Below are 22,643 nucleotides of genomic sequence, written 5' to 3'. Positions count from 1 at the left end.
CGATTATTTGTTCATTCTGTTTACTGGCCTCACAGCATTCAACACTAGGCATGAAATATGACGATGGGTTTGGCTTTCTGACAAAGGCCATTTTCAGTCTATTAATGTGAACAGCATTTTTTAATAACTGACCATTTTCAAGATTTTTCAGATTGACAAGGTGTGAACTGGGAAGATTAACAACAACCAAAGGTCCTGAATATCTGTTCTGAAGCTTTTGTCCTGTTCCTTTTGTTTCAGTTAAAAGATAAACATAATCTCCTGGTGAAAGGTGAAGGACATTTTCTGTTAGATTTTCTCTGTCTGTCATTTTCTGTTGATATGATGTAATATTGTGTTTTACTTCAGTCCGAATTATATTCAGTTTGTCAATTTGTTTACGAACGTATGTCTGCATATCAGATGGTACCGTATTAAAATCCGATGGTATTGGTGCACTGAGAGGGAATTTTGGTCTGTGTCCGAATACTATTTCATGCGTTGAATATCCCATACCTGAATGAACTGACTGGTTAATGGAAAATGTAACCGGACTGAGCACTTCATTCCAAGAATTTCCCTTGTGTTGTAGGTATGGTGTGAGACGTTCTGCGATAGTTCTGTGTGTGCGTTCACATGCTCCAAGACAATGATGACTAAAACTTGGTGTGAATTCCTGTGCAATATGCAAATTTTTGCAAATTTCCTGCAGACATTTAGAAGTGAACTCTGTTCCTAAATCACAAATTAATGTATCACATACTCGATATTTGGTGAATATTTGAACAAGAGCAGAAGAAACGGAAAGTGTGTCTTTATTTGCAATAGGGATGGTCACTAAGTATTTACTAAACATGTCTACAACTGTCAAAACATATGAATATCCTTGGCGTGTTATTGGTAAAGGCCCATATAGATCTACTTGCCAAACTTGAAACGGTTCAGTTGGTGTGGGGTAGGCTGTAACCCGTGCCTTTGTTGGTTGTTTGGTAACTTTGCGTTTTTGACAGTAATCACACGATCGTACATAATCCGTAACTATAGGTCCCATACGTTTGAAAAAATACTTTTCACGCAATCTATCTAAAGTGTCATGTATTCCCGAATGTCCACTCATTGGCGAGTCATGGTATAATTGTACAACTTCTTTGATCATAACAGCAGGAACAACTAACTGATAACTGTCGAGTAATTTTGCCCGGTTTGATTTTGACTGACGTGAATGCATTAATAGTCCACCAATAAGCAAATAATCCGTTGACTCAAGAAGAATTCTACGCGCTTCTTTCTGTCCTTTTGGTAATTCATTGTTACCTAAGTATTTAATGAGAGAGGATAGTTCAGGGTCACATTTCTGTAATTCCTTCACTTTCTCAACACTAAAGTCAAACTTTTGAAATAGTTCAAAGCTAATATCCGTGTTATAATGTTCAGAAGAAGAAGGTGATTCACTAGTTTCATATTCACTTGTAATCTCAGTGACTGTTGACGATGAATCAGTATGGACAGTTAAACTGTCAGTGTTACAAAGTTTCTCCTGTCTTGGTTTTGAATAGCCCGATTTTTTAAAATGAGCTGTGGCATAATCCTCACTATCTGCATCGTAATTGCCATTTTCTTCTCGTATTGTCTGTAATGAGTTTTCAACCGTGGCATGATTAACAATCAGAGAGTTAATGTCCTGTTTAGAATTGCATAACAAGTCAGTCAATGTTTTCCCATCTGGCAACCTAACGCATGTTTGTTTTTCTGGTATGTAAGGGAAACAGGGGTCATTTTCATCAGGACTAAATTCCAGTTGTTCAGAATGTTTGTTTGGGAAGCACCTGGATAAAGCATCTGGCACTGTCATTTCACTTGCTTGTTTGTATATTATTTCACAGTCAAATTCTTGTAAAATTGCAAGCCATCTTTCATATATTGCACCTTTCATTTGTTTTTGAAAAAGTGGTTTTAAGCTTTGATGGTCACATTCAACAAAGAAATGTCTACCCCGTACGTAAGATGCACAATCTAAAACACTTGTCACCATTCCTAAAGGTTCGAGTTTGGTAGGTCCATATGATTGCTGATAACTGTTCAATGACTTGGATCCAAATCTGACGACACGTACAGTTTCACCTGTGTTGTCATTTGTTTGATGTTTTTGATAAAGCATGTATCCAATACCCTTACTGGAAGTGTCAACTGATAAATAAAATGGTAAGTCGAATCTTGGGAAAGCTAATGCTTCAGAATTTAGCAGTGAATTTTTCAACTCTTCAAACGCATTATGGTGTTCCTGTTACCATTTAAATTTTACATCTTTTTTGAGTAATGTGTATAAACACGCCGATTTCGCACTAAAATTAGGAATGAATTTTCTAAACCAGTTCATTAGTCCGAGAAACCGATGTAACTCTTTCGCACTTTTTGGTGTAGGATAATTTCTAATAGCTTTCAGCCGATCAGGCGGTGCCGAATTCCTTCACGTGAAATTTCATGACCCAGAAATATGCATTTATTCTGTGCAAATTTACATTTGTTAGGTAACAACTTCAATCCTGCAGCTCGTAGCCTTGAAAATACATCATTAAGATCATCTATATGACGCGAGAATGTTGGAGATACTATGACGACATCGTCCATGTAACAAAGTGTAGTCTTAAATGAAAGGCCTTTAAGCACCTTGTCCATTAACAACTGAAAACTATGGGGACTTGTTTTCATACCTTGTGGGGTCCTCTGAAATTTATACGTTCCAAAACAAGTGTTAAACGCTGTATACTTGGCTGATTCTGGTGCAAGTTTCATTTGAAAGAATCCCGAGCTTAGGTCAATTGAAGATATGTAATTTGCTGACATATCTGCGAATGATTCCGTTAACTCCTGCACATCTGGAATGGCATATCGAAAGTCCTGCGTCTGCGTATTCAAATATCTGAAGTCAATACAAAAGCGGTACGTTGACAAACAGTCTTGCTTTGTTCCGTGTTTTGTACTTGAACTGGGCTTATTACGTTTAGCCACTAACACAACTGGGCTTGTTATGGGTATATCCTCTTTCTCAGACACTGGGGTAATATCTCCTTGTTTCAATAATTCGTCAAGTTGATGACGCAAAACTTCCCGTTTTTCTGGTGTTAACTTATATGGTCTCTGATGTTTAGACTTTGCATCAGGCCTTAAATGAATGTGATATTCAACAAGATTGGTCAGTCCTAACGATGGATTTTCGTCAGTAACAAATACATCTTTGTTTTCAAACAAACAGTTTTCAAGTTTAAACTTTTCATCGTCAGAGAGAGAACCTTTGTCAAATTGAAAATATGTCATAAATCTGGCTTTCTTTTTTGTTTCCAACTTACAACTATCACCCTTGTTCTGACCCATACCCTGACCTGAATTCACCTGAACATGGTTACAATAATGAGGTGTAACAAATGAATTGTCTGTCGGACAGCCCTGTATACTTGTCTTATCATCAATGACCTGAAAATACCCTAATGGCTTATTTCTGTGAATAACAACAGTTTTATCAGTGGGGTTAAGAATTTTCACAGGTACCATACGATTCTGTGGTATAGTAACCACTGAGCGGGCAACTAATAATTCCTTCCTATTTACATATTTTACATTAGAACAAAGACCATTTAAACCCTCAGTAAAGCGTTTTGGTAATTTACCATTAACAATAGATTCTGAATTTGGAGGTAAATAAATACGTTTCTGAGCATAAATTTTTGAATCAGAAAAATGATAACCATCACTAAAATCTAAAATCAATTTGTTTGATTTTATAAAATGTGTCCCTAGAATCAATGGGTGAGAAGTGTCTTTGAGCACATAAACATCAAATTCCTTTCGGTGTCCTTGAACGAAACATGATATGGAAGATATTCCATCAATATTAACTGACTGGTTGTTTGCTAGCACAATGTTACTACTATCCACCCGTGTCAAACTGCTTTTATTGTGCACTGGTAAGGATTCAAACAATTTCCGTGACATCAAGTTTATGAAACTTCCTGTATCCAATAATGCTGATATTTCCCTGTGATGAAACTGAACTTGTAAATAAAGGAAGTTATTATCATTATGTGGATTAGAATTTGTCAAGTAATCCAAATCACAAGAATCACACATTTCACCATGTTCATGTTTCAAATCTCGCGGATGACTGTATCGTTTTATTGGTGATTTACTGCGTTGCCGCGTTTTACCAAATGACCTCCTGAGAAATCGCGGTCTCTTTCCCTCAGGCGTATGAAGTTTCCCTGTTCCTGGTTTCTGCTGGATCCGTCATGTGGATATCTGGTTGCACACTGACGGGCCTCATGGCCAAACTGGAGACATAACTGACATCGCGAATCTGGATCTGATGTACCCCGAGCACAGTTGCAATATTTCGCAATGTGTCCTGCACCACCACATGTGTTGCATAATTTGGAATTATTTCTTGGTTTGTTTGTGTTGATATTCGTAAGAGAGTCTAATCTTCTCGTTAGCTCTTCAATGTTGCTTTCAATACTTGAAAAATTAGCTGCTGCTACTGTTGGTTGTGTAGATAATAAGTATTGTCTGTACCCATAGGCTTCTCCCATTTTGGCTGCTTCCAAAGCGGAGTCGAGATTTTGTGGTGATCCTGCACGAGTGAAAAATGCAAGTTTCTCTGGTAATCCGTTTATAAAGACCAACATCATTTCTGCATCGCATTTAGACAGTTTTTTACCACATTCGCGAATAAGTCCGAAATATTCTTCAAGTGACTGGTTGGCTTGTAACTGCAATGACTGAAATCTTTCGGTTTCAAAGATAAGTGCACTGGCATTAACATCACAGTATTTGGTTTTAAATTGTTCTTGAATATCGTCCCAGTCATCGGTTTCGAGGTTGTCGAACCAAATTTTTGCTGGACCGTGCAGGTGTAATTGAAACGCAGCGAGTTGCATTCTGTCGTTCCTGCCAATTTTCATAAGCGTCGTGTTTGCATTAAAATCCGACAGAAATCGTAGTCTATTTTCATGTGAAAGTCCAGAAAATTTTGGCACTGATATCTTCTGATGGTCCATGGTTGTACACGATTGGAACTTATTAAATGAAGCTCCCTCGTAAGTCCAATTTTTTCTTTTAAAGTTTTAAGTCTACCTCTTAGATCCAAAAGCAAAGATTCTAAGTCCAAATTTTAGAATATAAGTCCAAATTTTAGATTCTCCACCATGTAATAGATACGTTGTTTTGTTGTTGGGGAATAGCAAAAAGTCAGTTTATGGTTTTTGATGTTTATTAAAATAATATATCCAGAATAAAATTTAAGATGTTGTCAGGTCTAAAGATTCTAGCAAACTGATACAGAAATACAGAGGTACAGAAATATAATTGTTTAAGCAATTACAAAGACAGCATTCAATGACATATCAAAGAAACAAACATATTGAATCAAAAGTTTTTACAGTAAGGTGTTAATGATACATGTCAATCAACATGGAAAATAAGAGACTTTGAAGAACTAATTATAAACTGAAAGGAGAGATTTGGTAACAAGGTTCTAATGACAAATGTCAATCACTTTGACCTTCCTTAACTCTTTGAAGTTTGAGACCACCCAAAATTCTAGAAAATATACAAAATGTACATGTAAAAAATATAGATGTGAATATCACATATATAACACCAGAATGTTACCCTCAATAAAGTCTTGGACGAGTTTGATATTGTATCTTCACGAAACTTGGCCAGAATGTTAATCTTGATGATCTTTAGGTCACGTTCGAACTTGGGTCATGTCGGGTCAAAAACTGGGTCACCGGGTCAAATCAAAGGAAAAGCTAGTTTACACTTTAGAGGCCACATTTATGACCATATCTTAATGAAATTTGGTCGGAATGTTAATCTTGATGATCTTTAGGTCAGGTGAGCGATACAGGGCCTTCATGGCCCTCTTGTTTATATTTTCTCTGACCCACTTAATAAATTAAAATTTATATGACAGTAACCTTATATTCTCTATTTATTACATGTTTGACGTTGCAGGAGTGTAATACAGCCATTAAATAAAAGCGATACTACACTAGTGTAATAAAGCTTTGACATCAACGTCATTTATAGTGTAATAAATTCAATGTGGATAGTCACAAATGTGAGATGAATTCTTTTTATCACATGTTAGCCTTTCTTGTCGAAATACCAAAAATTCGACTTTCTTCTGCTATATAAACAAGTCAATTTGACCGACGTCGCCTATAAAAGTTGTGCCTATGCCGGTGCTGGGGATGGGGGTTGGTGTTTCACATTTTATCATGCAATCTATTTTATATTTGGTGGGCCGGTTGTCTAGTGGTAACACGCTTGACTGTCAATCCAGAGGTCCGGGTGCGAATCCCGGTCCAGGCACTGGAAATGTCTCCCACCTAACTAGAGGCCTGTACTGGTTCTTCCCAGGAAAGACGGCTTCGCATGTATCGGTGCTATATTCCGGGCACGTTAAAGAACCAGACTGTCTATTCGCAAAGAGCTAGGCTAAGTTAGGCGGACACGTCTGTGTCTAAAAGGTTCTCTCTGTCTGTTCTTGGGGCTTTATCTCACTCTGTCCCTCTGGTCAGATCGCTCTGTGTCTGTACTAGTAGAGGATGAATTTCGCGCCCTTTGTGGCTGCGTTTGCTATATGTAAAGTGCCCTTGAACGTGTTTATCATGAAAAGGGCGCTATATAAATCTGGTATAATAATAATAATAATATTTGGCATGAATGTCATCTTCAGTCATACGAAGTCTCTTGCGCAAACCACAGGTTCCTATCTCAATATTTGACTTTCATCTAAGAATGTTACAAAAAAAAACAGCTGAAATGAACCGCCCCATCAGTACTCTCAGTGCTTTGATTATTACTGGTAGTCAATTAACCTAATAAGTGGTACTGATAACTAGAGCATCAGGATGATGCTGGATTTGTCTGTAAGTCGTAGGACTGCATATCCTTTGGGCCACGCATTCGATTACGTTCATTTTTTTGTGTTTTTTTTTTTGTTGTTGTTTTTTTTTTGTTTTGGTAACTTGTCCAATTGAGATAGGTAACTCGAAATTTCGATTTAGTAACACAGAATATTGACTTAGAAACTTGAAATTACGAGTAAGTAACTCGAAATTTCGAGTTAGTAAATAATATTCACCTGAACTTAATGCTCTTCTTTACGTAACTGCTCGGCAAATGAGGAATTACTTACTGCATACTGAATTCATTTTATGATATTGTTTTGTTTAATTACATTTCAAACGCAACAATACTACTCGCATTTAGGAGTGACCTGTCGCTTTTATTAATAGATTTGAAAGGTTACTGGACTTAACCACTTCGGTAAAGGAGTATCCTGCCTTTTTATAACTTATTTTTATGATAGATATTTAAATGAGTGCATCCTTCGACAGTGGTGCAGTGGTAAGCGTGACGGCTGTAGAATCTAACTTTTGTGAGTTCCAATTCCAACGGAGATCAATATTTAGTTTTTCATTTTATATTGTACTAACATACATTTTAAAATGATGATAATGTTGAATATTTATTTGATTTGTATTACTTGTATCATTTTGCTATTTTTGCATATAACATAGGTTTTTCAAATATCTTCTTGTGAATTATGTGAGGATGCTCCATTGGACGCGTATGTTTGAAATGTATTGAATGTATTGAACTTGTATGAATGAAATTAAAAAACATGAAAAATATAAATAAAAGAAATTCAATCATAAAACAAAACGCCCTGTGTGCGATTCGAACCCACAGCCTCCTAATCGCAAAAGTTTAATCACTAGCAAGATTCCTCAATTCTACCAACTGAGCTACCGAAGCAATTTCGATCTGCATATTATTTGAAATATATTTATAGTTTTAAATAAATCAAATATCTTTCAAACCCTTATTTAATAAATGGAACAGTCTGCAAAATCCAAATCTAAAAATAAAAGCGATAGGTCACTCCTAAATGCTAGTACGTGTGCGCTCTAGATATTGACTATTATATTTCACTGTCACGTGATGTTTACAAGGTGTTCGCTGAACGGATTTCCTTTTTTTATAAACCGGGAAACCCTTAACAGAAATAGTAGACGAATATTTTTATTTTCAATTTATTATGAAAACAATGATTTTAAACAGAATTCGATGAATAATACATCGTTAGAACATCAAATATGCAACATAAAGTTGAATATAGGGAACGTTTGATTTCATAAAATATCAAACCACGTAGTGTGGATAAGTCGCTTTAATAAATTTGACAAAGAATGCAGCTACGTTGCTGTCTGCTTAAAATGCAAATGATGAGTTTTTACTGTTTTGCCTATGAGTAAGCATTTATGTGTACAAATTTAATCACCTACGTCTTACCTAGTCAGTCACTTTAACGTTGAAAAAGATCGTTGTAACAAAACGACAAATTGATCTTTTAACCAAATGTAAAATATCAACAAAAGAACTCCACAGGTCGCACAACACGACGAAAAAGAAAATGTTGCAGGCTCGGTTTGGTTGATCCTTTTCATGGACGGTAGTGAAAATGCATGCTACTGTCCACGCCCTCTAGCCCCGGGTTGAGCAGAACTCAACAATTACACATGTTGCAAGTACTAAAAAACAAATTTAGAGACATAAACAATGTATAAAGTATATCGGATGTTGTTTATGACTACTTAACACTTTAAATATGGCACTTGAATATTATATTGAAACCGCCAGAAAAGCTCTTTACTCAGTAAATAGTTTCCAATACTCTTTATAATGTAGTCTGGGTAAAGAAGAACTAATAAAATTTATCCTATGCAGTAATTTCTTTGTCCAATAAAATCATTGTTTCGTGATGCATAGGGATTGCGTCACGATTGTTTCAAAATATATTTTGATGGGGTTCACTTAACACCGAAACAACTATAGGGCACGTGGCGACTTTTCAGCTTTTGATGATGGAGGAAGAGCCCAGGTGCCCCTCCATATACTATTTCAAACACGGGTAGAACTACCGACATTCCGTAAGCCAACTTGATGGCTTCATTAAGAGACAGAATACTATACCCAAAGCAAGGTTCAAACCCAGAGCTAATAGGGTTAGGGTCTTGGTTGCACTCTATGCTTTGTAAGGATCTTTTGACTATTAATTGCCACAACATCAGTTGACTGTCTTTAAATTCCGTAACGTTCTGAATGTTATTGTTAGAAAAGGACTACTTTTAACATTTCATACTTAAACAATAAGAGTCATAAAAGAGGTAAAACTAAACAATTAATTCAACAGTAATTGATACTATATTAATCAATATTCACACCTATGACAAAAATATGAGTAAACAATGATTGAAAATAGGATTTCATAAGAAATTATGACGTATTATGTTCATAAATAAAAGGAGAGACGTTATAAATCACAAAAGCATAATGCTCCTTTAAGTACCCTGAGGCGGCCTTAATTGTTTACCGGTACTTAGACTCCTTCTTTCTATATTTCCTGGTCTTTTTGGACCATGGTGTGTATCCAGTTTGCATGTACATATATACCTTCCTGCACGCCTACCTACACCTATCTATTTATCTATTTGCTTGTCTGCTGTCTGTCTGTCTGACTGCATGCATGTCCACTTCTCTCTCTCTCTCTCTCTCTCTCTCTCTCTCTCTCTCTCTCTCTGGATTTGGCATTTAAGACAGATTAGAAACAAAATCTCGTGTTCTAATGTTCAAAATATGATCAAACTTTCAGCGAAAATTTGGTGGTCAGTGCCTTTAAATGACTAAACGCTAAAGTAACAACTCGTGATTTTTTTTGTCCGCACACTGTTTAACGTATAATGGAAATAATTAAGAATGGTTATGTTTAGGAAAAGATATGACATATTACGCAAGTCACATTTATTTTACTTCCACGCCAAATAAGTTTTAAAAAGTTTTCTTTTTACGATGCTGGCTTTGTCATTAATACTTTAAACTGCAAGAATGCACTTATTTATGATATGTCTGTCTATCATTTGCATTAATCTGTGGGCAAAATATGATTGGAAACTATTAGAAGATACCGCCTCGGTAGCCTAGTGGTAGAGCGTCCGCTTCGAATGCGGGAGGTCATGGGTTCGAACCCCGGCCGCGTCATACCAAAGACGTAAAAAATGGTACTAGCAGCTTCCTCGCTTGGCGCTTAGCATTAAGGGGATAGTGCTAGGACTGGTCAGCCCGGTGTCAGTATAATGTGACTGGGTGGGGTATCATGCCACGTGTCAACGGCGTGATATTCCAGTGAGGCAGCACTATAAAGTTTGGCATTGTGCTCACTGCTACAAGTAGACACCGTCGTTTATATGACTGAAAAATTGTTAAAAAAGACGTTAAACCCGAACACACACACACACACGCACGCACGCACGCACGCAAACACACACACACTATTAGAAGATAAGTTCAACTTGCAAATCAAATGAACACGTGGTCTTTGTCTTTTATCATGCTCAACATAAATCATGCAAGTATTTTAAAGAAATTGATGTTCACTATTTTTATAGTTTAACTTTGCAGTGATACGCAAGTGAATTAACTGAACAATTCGAAAGAAAAATAGATAAACCGCGCGTAAAACAGTTAAAATACTTCAATTACATGTAAGGCCACATAAAACAGTAAAGAAACATTTGCGTAATACTGCATTAAATATGATTGTGTGCGACATTAGTGACTTCCAATAATTATAAACGAGAATTACTGTTGGCAATATTATGATGTTGGTTTTCTCAGCGACTTACACATTTTCTTATGGAAAAAAGGTTTCCAAATCAGCTAGTGCTTCACAAATATATTGAAATACCCGAGGCAAATATGTCCTTAATATGGATGATGACGATATGTTATTTACGTCGGCATCGGGTATTGAAATCGGTACCATTGATTTATTAACATACGATTTGGTGTGGAATCTGTACGCCCGTTTAAAATATTTGTGCGAGACTGATCTTCATGCATTTTTTTTACTCAATTCACGTATGTTTTCGTTTTGGCCTGCCTCGATTTCAGTTAGCTTCATTCTATTTCTTTTCACGGCGTATGAGAAACACGTAACTGATGGCATGACAAACGTCACGTGCTTGTCAGAATACATGAGTGTGAATGAAAGGCGGGGAAAATGGAATTATCAATCGGTCTTCACGGATTTTATTGAATTCTACACAAGTGCGAAATAGCGTACATCTGTGACACGATTCTATTACGTCAGGAAATGCTGATGGGCAAACTGTCGGCGATTAAGGACGCTGACTGTAAATTCAACGGGAACTAGACAGAAAAATGAAATATTTAATGAACAGAAATAAAATAAAATAATATTTTTTAGATCAGTGATGTCAAAATTGCGTTCCGTGTATCGCGGTCAGTAAAGTAGCGACTTCTAGATAAAAAGAAAGGAAAATATCCGTAAGTAATTAAGAGAGGTGATCAAACACCCACCCACCAATATTTTTAATATTTTTATAATCAACCCACCACCCATAAAGACGATTTTTCTGAGGACCACCACCCATAATTATGATTTTCTGATGGACCCCACCACCTATAATTATGATTTTCCAATGGATCCCACCACCCGTCAATAAAAAAATTCGATTGCCGCCCGACACCCCCATACAGTTAATTTTTGAATCGCCCTAATTCCATTTAAAAATGTAAATAAGTATAAAAATATCTTGCAATATATCATAAAATGTATACCCCAATAACGAACACCATATAAAAACGCACACAAATTGTTTTTCCGTCGGAAATGATAGACGACTGCTATAGGTAAAGCCAATTAAAGATATATATTAGTTTTACACGTGTAACTGTTGGTAGTCCATGTGGCTCAGTGGTAGAGCGCTCGCTTCACGTACTGAAGGTCCCAGGATCGAGAAAAACGTGTAGTTTAGCTCTAAGTGAAATATTCAATGATATTGACATTGTTGTTACCATGACAACATCAAATCATTTGACTGTCTACTATTTTAAAAATTATTCTGATAATTATTTCTTGACAAGTTATAGTCTGCTTAATTTTGTATACAGCATCTACTGTTGTCATATTGAGAACTAAAACAATGTTTTGTCTCAAATATGCATGGTTACCATAGCAACATAGCCTAAGATAGGATGGAAATCGAAGCAACTTGCAATTCATCATTGTTGTGTTGTTAATGTTTATAACCGCATTGTTTGTTGTTTAGTAACACATTATTAAATGTCAATTTTGCAGTGAAAACGGATTTTAAGGTAATTAGCATTGTTGCCATAGCAACCATTATGATGTCTTTCAGCGGGAAATGAGTCAGGTATTTGAACAGAATATATATTGCTCTATCACATGTGTGTAATTTATCTGTTTCTGAGATTAGGCAAATTTTGACCATTAGTGAACTTACCCCTTTGTATTTTGTATTAAATTTTCATTTATAAATAGCGGATATTTGTTTGTTTTTCATGAACACTGAGCATTGAGCTGAGCCTTTGGATATGATGTAAAATTCATCAGTCGTCCCGTTTAGTACTGTCTTCTGTATTCATATACACTATCCAGTGGCTCAACATTCAACAACTGTATAAAATTTCACTCGTATGTTTTCGTTGACTTTCAGTGTTGTTTTATTTACTGGTCCTTGGGATCATGGAGTACACTCGTTTTTACTGTAATTGAGTTCCGCTTAAGCCCGCGCTAGGGGCCGTGAGTGGTGTAACGCATATTTCATTACCTCTCATGAACAGACTCAATCCATCCGAGTCTGCTATTATGTTGTTTGGTTGCGTACTATGTTTTTAAAGGTTAGTTTCACAGATTTTATCAACTATCACAACTGTAAGTACCGTGTGCCGGCTGTAAAAAGTTTCCCCGTACTTGGACTCAGTTTTATTATATCTTCTGGTCCTTTGGGATCATAGTGTACACCCATTTTTACTGTTGTAGAGTTCCGCCTTAGCCGGTGCTGGGGGACGTAAGTGTTGTTGCACTTTTCATAACTTCTATTCTAACACGACCAGCGAATAACCTACATACATGTACAGCAAAATCTATCTCGGGTTATTCTGCAATAAACCACTCGCGTGCAATGACGTCATCCTATCTAGGTGCGTAGCACGGTCGTAAAAAGTAGTTACCACTTTTTCTGAAACTGTTGATACTAGTATGTCGTGTTAGAATCGAAATAACAAGTTCCCAAGTGTGATTTATCGTAGAATAACCCTAGTTTTTCGTTCAAATGCGAAATAATATATCATGAATGCCGGGATATATATTCTTACGCATAAGAACTCAAAACACGGGTTATTCTACGATAAACCACACTTGGAAACTTATTATTTCTTAAATGAACAGATTCAATCAAAGCGAGTCTGCTATTATGTTGTTTGGTTGCGTTCTATGCTTCCAAAGGATCTCTTCACAGAATTCATTTTATAGATTTAGAACAAAGACTCCTCTGAACAGACTGAGAAATCAGAAGTCTACAAAACTGAACAAAGATGATAAGAAGACCATCTTTATGCTCTGGAAAGAAAATGACTGCTGTTAAAAATAGATTACCAGATATTTCTGTTACAAAAGTGTATTTCAGAAACACATCAAATTCAAAATGATTGAAACTGACAGTGTCATAACATTTCTCAATTTTTGTAACAAATTTCTGATCGTATTTGAACAGCTATTTTCTCTTTTGAAAAGAATGTATTCAGCCTTTGTATAATAGATCTAGTGTTATTACCCACACATAGATGTAAATTACTTGGATTAAAAATTAGACGATGTGTCATGTGCAATGCCTAGTCCCCTATCTCAAAGGTAAATTTGGTACTGTAGGCGTACATTTATTAGCGCGGCAAATATTTAGCGCAAACGCAATTTTTGGTGAAATATCTAATTAATGCGTGGACGTGAATTAGCGCTCTCGCGAGACCGCTAATTTCTAATTTTAGCGCATTCCGAGATGAGGCTCTCGGAGATTCACGGAGATTTTCGGAAATAAACTTACCCGTCGGCATTTTTTATGTAATGTGTTTCTACTGTAATAATACGTTATACTGATTATGAAATCAACTTTTTCACTGTTAGCGGGCTAAAGAAAGTACGATTGATATGAAATTATTTACTTAAGTGTTATACCGTAAATCTCTCGAAAATGCGGTCAGTGAACTTATTGTGAATATGTAAATATCTGATGATTGATCAAAGTCTAATAAAATTCAGCTTTCATTTGTCATTCCAAAAAGAATCAGTCATGACAGGGTGGCGCCGTACAGGTCTAATGGACGCAATCGAAAAAATCCGTTAGCTAAAAACTTTGAAACATGTACCAAGTATGACTTTAAGATAGTGTGCCGAGATGATACTTGTATTTTTTCAATGATACTTTCAATTACTGTGATGTAGATTTATGTTTACGTACAGTATCTAAAGTATAATATTGCCTACGTAACTGTATTGTCTTCTTGTATTTAATTATAATAGTCTGCGTGTGATACGGAAGGTGATACGGAAATCGATAACAACTTGATCAAACGAGAAAAAACACAAACTACAAGCTTAAATATTTCATTTTGCATGATCATATATTAAAATAATAATATGAACAGTAAACAGGAATACCATACGAACCATAAAATATTAGCAAGCAGTGTAACTAGTGCAAACTCTCAAGAGTATTTATTTGCAAAAAATCGAAGAAAACATCATCGAATGAAAATGTACATGAAAATGCTTGGACAAATTAATGCGCGGACATGAATTAGCGCACGTGCTGTAGCGCTAAAAGCGCTGTTATTAGTACACCGCTAAAATAAGTAAGCCTACAGTAACTTTTGTTTACGTTTTCTTTATGTAAGCTGGTTCGGAATCCTCAGTAGTCGCTAGCGAAAATGATTTGAATCTTCAAATACTTGTTCACTGTGACGACTTGACATGCATTGCAGAAGTTTCTTAACAGTTACTCTGTTTTGACATTTTATAAAATCATGCCCTTTTTCAGCAACATTTAGTCAAGTTTTGGCATGTAAGCTTGTGGAAATGGATTTAAACTTCACAAACTTGTTCATTTGAATGACCTGGGTCTCATAACTCTATTGTGAATTTTTACACAGCAATACCTCTTTTTGAGTCGGCTAAACGCTGAAAGCGTTTGACGAGTCCTTGCTATCGCTCGATTTTTCATTCTCATTAAATGGCCTCACAACACAGCGAAGTGATGTAGTTCCATTAGATTGTCTCTAATTTCAAAGAGTTTATTGATCGGATGAAGTTCAGTTATGTCAAACCCATTTGCTATGACCAATATATGATGTAATCTATCAAATTTATGACTTGTAATTGTGCAATACTGGAATAAAGTCACGTATTTTCTTCCGCGGTAACTCATTAAGCATAAACACGCATAACGATTCTGCGGGATTTGGTAATACATTTGCGCATATGATTATGGTGACTAATTTTATGCCCTTTTGTCACAAAATAGCAAATATGATGTTCACAAATTCAAATAAAAACTGCATATTAACTTATTAGCCAAATTATCCATTTGTTACCCTGTCCGTTTCAAAAAATAATCTTTAAAATCATTGCGCAAATAACAAATTTATTGCGCTGTGCGTTTTATGAATTGCGCAGGCTTACCAAGCTTGCGTAACATCCAGCGAAAGACAAAATATAGTTCCAGAACATACTGCTAGTATTTTATTGAGTCGGGTACCTCTGAAAGCATTGGAATATCTCTTACCAAAGAGTTTACCACATCGATGAAATTAAATTATGACAGCTTCCTTTTAAATGACCCGAAAAAGATATGTGCAGTACGTTTATTATTCCGGGAGTAGGGTAGGATATCGTTAAGGACGAAGCGGTCCGATACCGATACCGATACCAACGAAACGATACGGTATTTTTAACGATACCGATACCGATACCATGCTTTGTAGTACATTACATCAGCAATGATTCGCTTAGTATTATATACACCTATGTAAGTAGATATACATGAAAATTTGCTGTGTTAAATGAACATTTTAAGTTTGTTAATGGAATGTTGTATGTATTAGGTTATGAAAGAGTTAAAAATAAACATATCTTACAGACTAGTTTTCCAAAATAAAAATCTAGAGCAGATACCTCGCTCACTATGCAATTAAAATTTATGAATACACTCACTGTAGCAATGCTTTTAAAGCTCAGTACTGTCTAGAACTGTTAAACTGAACACTTATTAGCTTTCAAACTACCCCTCTAACAAGTCAGACTCATTCTCACTCATGATAATCTTCGACTTGGTTGACTAGTAAAGTTTATAAAGTGAAACACTTTGCAACACATTTTTAATTGTACAACAACCTTCAAAACACTTGAAACAACCAACATTCCAACAATAACATTATTTCTAATGGTTCGCGGAAACCGATTATTTGTTTACGTAGGTTACAGCTTAGTCTCGTAATTTTTTATTTACATCATTTTTTTTCATTGGTTTTAAAAGAAAACTACAAAGAAAAATAGTGTCATATATTTTGAAATTAAGTATTGGTTTACGTTGTTTGAAATGACGGGGAAAGAAGTATTTCAGGGAATATTTAGCATACGAAACTATTCGCACGGTTGGCTCTCCATGTCAAGGGAGGTTACTCTGAGCGGTATCACAGTAAAAACAATGTCGATCACGTTATTACGCTATTTGCTTAAATTTCTGCTTTATTTTGCAGCAGATTTTGTAAGAATTTTGTTTTTACTTTTATGGAAATACCGAAATCGGTACCGGTTCTTTTACGAAACGGTATATACCGGTACTTTTCGAAGTGATTATTCGGTATTGTACCGATACCGGGAACCGGTATCCAACCCTATCCGGGAGACTTCGCGGATGAATCCTAATTACATTCTGGACACTTGTCGGCGAACACGCGTGACCTGTTTATAACAACGCTTCTACGACTTTGCGTGGGTTGAATTTTGCAGTCAGTAAGCGGATAAATTATCGGGAGAAGAAGCTCTTACTGGTTTGTTTTATTACTACCGATTTTAAAAATGATTTTATTTCTTATTTTTCGAGAAATAAACAAATCGGCGAAACATTAAATTGTATTTTCTTGTTACTTGTAGTTTTTGAAATCGAAAGTAGATCGTCTATGTTTGACTGCTTTGACGAAACGAAACAACTTTTTTTATGAAATGATTTAAATAAGAGGTAATTTCACCGTAAACTTAAATGTCAGATATTGCCAATTGCTGCTAAGCTGTCTTCGTATCATCACAATTTGTAAAACATTGTTGAAACTGGAGATTTAGGAAAGTGTAATCGTATCCGGATATAATATTTTGGGTAAATATCGATCTGTGTTATGAAATTTTAACATTCAAGTAACTGACATGATAGATATTTTTGTAACAGAAATGATTCTAGAATTTAGTTTTATAACACATACATAGAATCAATATCAGACTCATATTCTAGTCCTGAGGCATGATCTGAAAGTAAAAATATGAAGTGACAGTCATTCATACTTTGGATATTGTAATACTAAAAAAGAATCTAGGTAATATTTAGAAATTGAAACATAAAATTTTCAGTTAGAAATCGCACCAACGGCTGTATCAAGGGTCTACATATTCAAAAATTTCTTGTAGTGATACCCCAAACCCTACTTGCAAGAGGGGGTATCCTCCCACACCCTCCCCCCATATTGCCACTTTACAGTTTGATACATTTGCCCTTTTACCACCTGCCACAATTCCCATTTCAAAATCTGACTGCAATTCAAAGCGGGAAGGAACACCCCTCCCCATACCCACCCTGCTACCGACCATGTAAAAATGGCTCAAACATTTTTCAGCCCAGTCTGGGCCTGTCTCTCTACATGAATCAAAAGGGATAATTGAAAGTGCATGGACTTGGGGATTATTGACATGGTTTTGAAGGGGTTAACAGGTCTGAAATAGAATAAATGATGGTTTTAACTAAACAAGAACTGCATAATTTATTAATATCGGTTATCTTTTACGAAATTGGTAGCTAGTCCGAGTAACTTCCCTTAGTTTCGAATGCGCAATATTCCTGTTAGTGTAAACATTCGTGACACTATATATTGACACTCAGCAACATTTACATATATCTAAATGCAAAAGTAAGTATACTTTAAATTCACATCACTTATAATATGATTGAACAATACCTAATATATGACACGGTTATCGCCAGGCCCGTTATCTGTAAAATATCTAAACAGTTTTTTTGTCCATCCGTTACAAATTGTATGTGCAATCCGCACTGTAAAATTTTAATATATAAATTGTCATATTCAAATTTTATCATGTGCGAATATATACCAGCCGATAATTGCCTCTTTTGGCAATGCCGGAGGCAAATGTTTACTGGAAAAATATATATAGTCATGGGCAGTATCTTAGTGTCAGCTGTCAAATTGTAGTTTGTACTTTTAACATTTTTATTTCTGCGAACCACACTTCAATTTTAAAGAAATATATTGGGTTTAAATACTTGTATAATGTCAATCAAAGTTTTACTAGGCGTCGATTGAATGTTCATTTCATTTATTGTAACACAATTTCTGTTTAGTTGGGGGGAAAAAACTAAAAACAAACCTAAACTGGTAGACTATACTACCAGTACGTCAATCATTAGCCGACTCTCAGGCCCTTCAGGCCTTTGATTTTACTTTTTTTGTTAAGCTGGTATCTCAGTAACCAGTTGCAGCAATCGATTTGAACTTCACACTGTTGCATTGTGATGTTATGACAGGGAGTGCTTCGGTCCTATGGACTTTGGACTTGGAAATATTTGGTGTAATGTGTTATTAAGCCAGTAGTACTGGTTTATCTATGTTTTCTTTTTTCTAACTTTTTAGTGACAATGCTTTTGAATAGCCGAGCGTTGTTGACATCCAAAATCTCTTGTTTTAGCTTATCTGAGTTATATGCCCAAACTATCAATAAATAGCTTTAAACCATAAATGTAAACGTGCGTTTTGTCAGAATTATGGATTTTTGTCTGCATAATGACCCTTTATATACTCACAAAATTAGAATGTTTTGAGTGATTCTTTTCTTGTTCAGGTCCACTATTACTCTCACATTAAAAGCTGACCATTAAATTAGCCAGAAGGTCAAGAACCATAGCTCTACTATCAGTTTGTTAGAAAGATTGCCCTTTTTAACATAGAAAATTGGTATTTCTTGTTGATTTTTTATTTAGGTTTACTTTTCCTGAATACTCATTTATATTCAAAGCTTTGAAATTCTATTCATTTTACATCTTCGGTAGGGTGAACACATTTTTCGTTTCTTCACAGATTTGTCAGTAATTAAAATGTATACATTTTCTTGATGAGTAATCGATTCAGTCATAATAAATAATAAAAAAAACAAGGACAAATACCCAACATGTTTGTATCGGAGTGCTAAACCGCACGTTTTCCTAAATGATTAATACATGTTTGCGACTGAAATTTCAAAAGCTCATAAATATTGCTGTCATAAGCTGTATGAGGAAAAATAATTTAAGTGATTTTCTAGTTTTGAAGAACATTTCAAGAAGTTAAAGTCCGGATTTGCCTTCACATCCTGAAGTGATTTTTGCATTTCAATTAATAATTTACAACGGATTCTTAGTGCTTGGAACGGACTATAATTTTTAATGAAATGTCAATATCAAGCATTTAGTCTTGAATTTAAGATCATTAACGACTACATGGGTTTGCTACGCTTAGTGTTGATTTTGGTCGTGGTTGGAACCGAAGTGACGGCATCCACAAAAAGAGCTAGGATTTGGTAAACCAAATTACTTCTCGTTGCTGAAGCTGATCGTAGAAGAACGGACACAGAGGTACGTCTGGAGAAAGACGTCGAGGAGCTTCTGAAGCAAAAAGCTATAGCAGCACAGCTTAACACTGTAGAAGGTATATATCTTATCATTAGTTCATATAAGTAATTTTGCTTTGTTAATTGTTGCTATTGTTACATCGAAACAAATAATATATCACGATTATATGGAAGACCACTATCATTTATTTAATGCTAATTGACAAATGTTTTGATTCTAAATGCTAATAGAAAATGCTATTATATGTCATAAACTTAATGCTAAATGTCATATGCTAAATATTAGATAGATAATGCTTATTGCCAAATGAAAAATACTAATCGTCGAATTCGTTAACTTTATGGGGGATCAGTCTGATATGAAGCAATCACTTCCCCCGGTCATTAAATTAGCACATGGGATCGAAAAGTTTTTGCTCTAAAAGGTTACGAAAAATATTTTAGAATGGAGACAGTCATGTAATTAAGGTCAATGGCTATTTAAATGGTGCATTTATCCACTGATATGTACAGCTCTTTATTTGAATAAGGGCTTAGCATTAAGTATATGACACTTAGTGTGTCATATTTCGCAATTAACATTTAATATTTTCTTTTAAGAACCATTTTATAGTCAATAATGGACATTAAACACTTTGCAAATTACATTTTGCACTATGTTTTTGGCATTTAGCATCTGGTAATTGGCATGGCGCACCGGCCTTTCTTACCTACATACTTTTCGTACGATCATGATACTGCAATTCTGTAGAATGAACAAACTTTCAATTGTAAAATACTTGAAGCCAAATATGGACTATCAGATGGTGATTTGTAAATGATGAATCTTAATACTAGTATTTAATAGCAAAATGCAGAACAAAACATGCCATATGCATATTGCTAAATGCATATTCAAAAAGAAGCTGAACACATCAGTTTATGAATGCATTCTTTTAATAGCAATTAGCCTTCTTTTTCTCTACGTTTTAAAGGGAACAATATTGACCCCGTCAGCTCTTTATCTAAGCTTCTAGAAATTAACATTTGGCATGTTATGCTTCGCATTTTAAGATCACCTGAGCACGAAGTGCTCAATTGCAAGGTAAGCTTTTGTGTTCGCCCTGTGTCCGTCTTCCGTCGTCAACAATTTGACTGTTAACACTCTAGAGGTCACAATTTTGGCCCAATCTTAATGAAACCTGGTCAGAATGTTACCTCAATAAATTTTTGGACGAGTTCGATATTGGGTCATATGGGGTTAAAAACTAGGTCACCAGGTCAAACCAAAGGAAATCTTGTTGATACTCACATTTAAGACAATATCTCTATGAAACTTAGTCAGAATCTTTGTCTTGATGATCTTTAGGTCAAGTTTAAATCACCAGATTAAATCAAAGGAAAGATTGTTAACATTCTAGAGGCCACATTTATGGCCCTATCTTCATGAAACTTAGTCAGAACGTTAATCTTGATGATTTTTAGGTCAAGTTTTAATCTATGTCATGTGGGTTCAAAAACTAGGTTACCAGATCAGATCAAAGGAAAAGCTTGTTAACAACCTAGAGGCCACATTTATGACTGTATCTTCATGAAACTTGGTCAGAATGTTAAGCTTGTTGATTTTTAGGTCAAGTTGGATTCTGGGTTATGTGGAATGTGACCTACTGACCTACTATCTTGTTTCTTAAGATACAGCCTTGAAATGTGGATGACATGTACAGTTTTGCACATCGACTTTAAAACTGAATTTCAGTGACCATGAATGTGACCTACTGACTTACTTTTATTCTTTTAAGATACAGCCTTGAAATTTGGATGGCATGTACAGTTTAGCACACCGATCTTAAAACTGACTTTCAGTGACCACGAATGTGACCTTCTGACCTACTTTCTTCTTTTTTAAGACACAACCTTGAAATTTGGATGACATGTACAGTTTTGCAGACTAATCATACAACTGAATTTCAGTGACCATGAATGTGTCCTACTGACCTACTTTCTTGCTTTTTAAGATACAGCCTTGAAATTTGGATGACATGTACAGTTTAGCACACCGATCTTAAAACTGACTTTCAGTGACCACGAATTTGACCTACTGACCTACTTTCTTGTTTTTTAAGACACAGCCTTGAAATTTGGATGACATATACAGTTTTGCAGACTAATCTTAAAACTGAATTTCAGTGACCATGAATGTGACCTACTGACCTACTTTCTTGTTGTTTTTTAAGATAAAGCCTTGAAAGTTGAATGACATGTACAGTTTTGCAGACTGATCTTAAACTGAATTTCCGTGCCATGAATTTGACCTACTGACCTACTTTTTTGTTTTTTAAGATACAGCCTTAAAATTTGGATGACATGTGCAGTTTTGCACACCGATCTTAACACTGACTTTCAGTGACCATGAATGAGACCTACAGACCTACTTTCTTAATATTTTAGCATCCGTTTTGACATTTGAAACATGTAGCTCATAATACTCAGGTGAGCGATCCAGGGGCATCATGACCCTCTTGTTTGGAATTAATATTTGACTTACATGTTTAGTATTTAGCATTTGAAAATTGCCATTTGCCAGTCGATACTTGACTGTTAAGCATTTAGCAGATAGCGTTTAACTTGAAAAATCTGGCATTTAGAATTAGGCAATTAGCATGGCGCCTCTGTCTTCCATATACATTTGTCATTGTATGGGATTTTTTGCATTTTTTTTTCAAACGTCAATACAGTACGTGCTACTTCCCTTTATCTGTTAAGTAGATGACTGTTTGCCAATATTCCTGCACGAAGGCAGTTAGCATATGTGGTACTGGCCACCTGTACGTTTCAAATATTGTTGGTG

This window comes from Mercenaria mercenaria, chromosome 1 (assembly GCF_021730395.1).
Source record: "Mercenaria mercenaria strain notata chromosome 1, MADL_Memer_1, whole genome shotgun sequence".
Lineage (NCBI taxonomy): Eukaryota > Metazoa > Mollusca > Bivalvia > Venerida > Veneridae > Mercenaria > Mercenaria mercenaria.
This window is presented reverse-complemented; position numbering follows the sequence as displayed.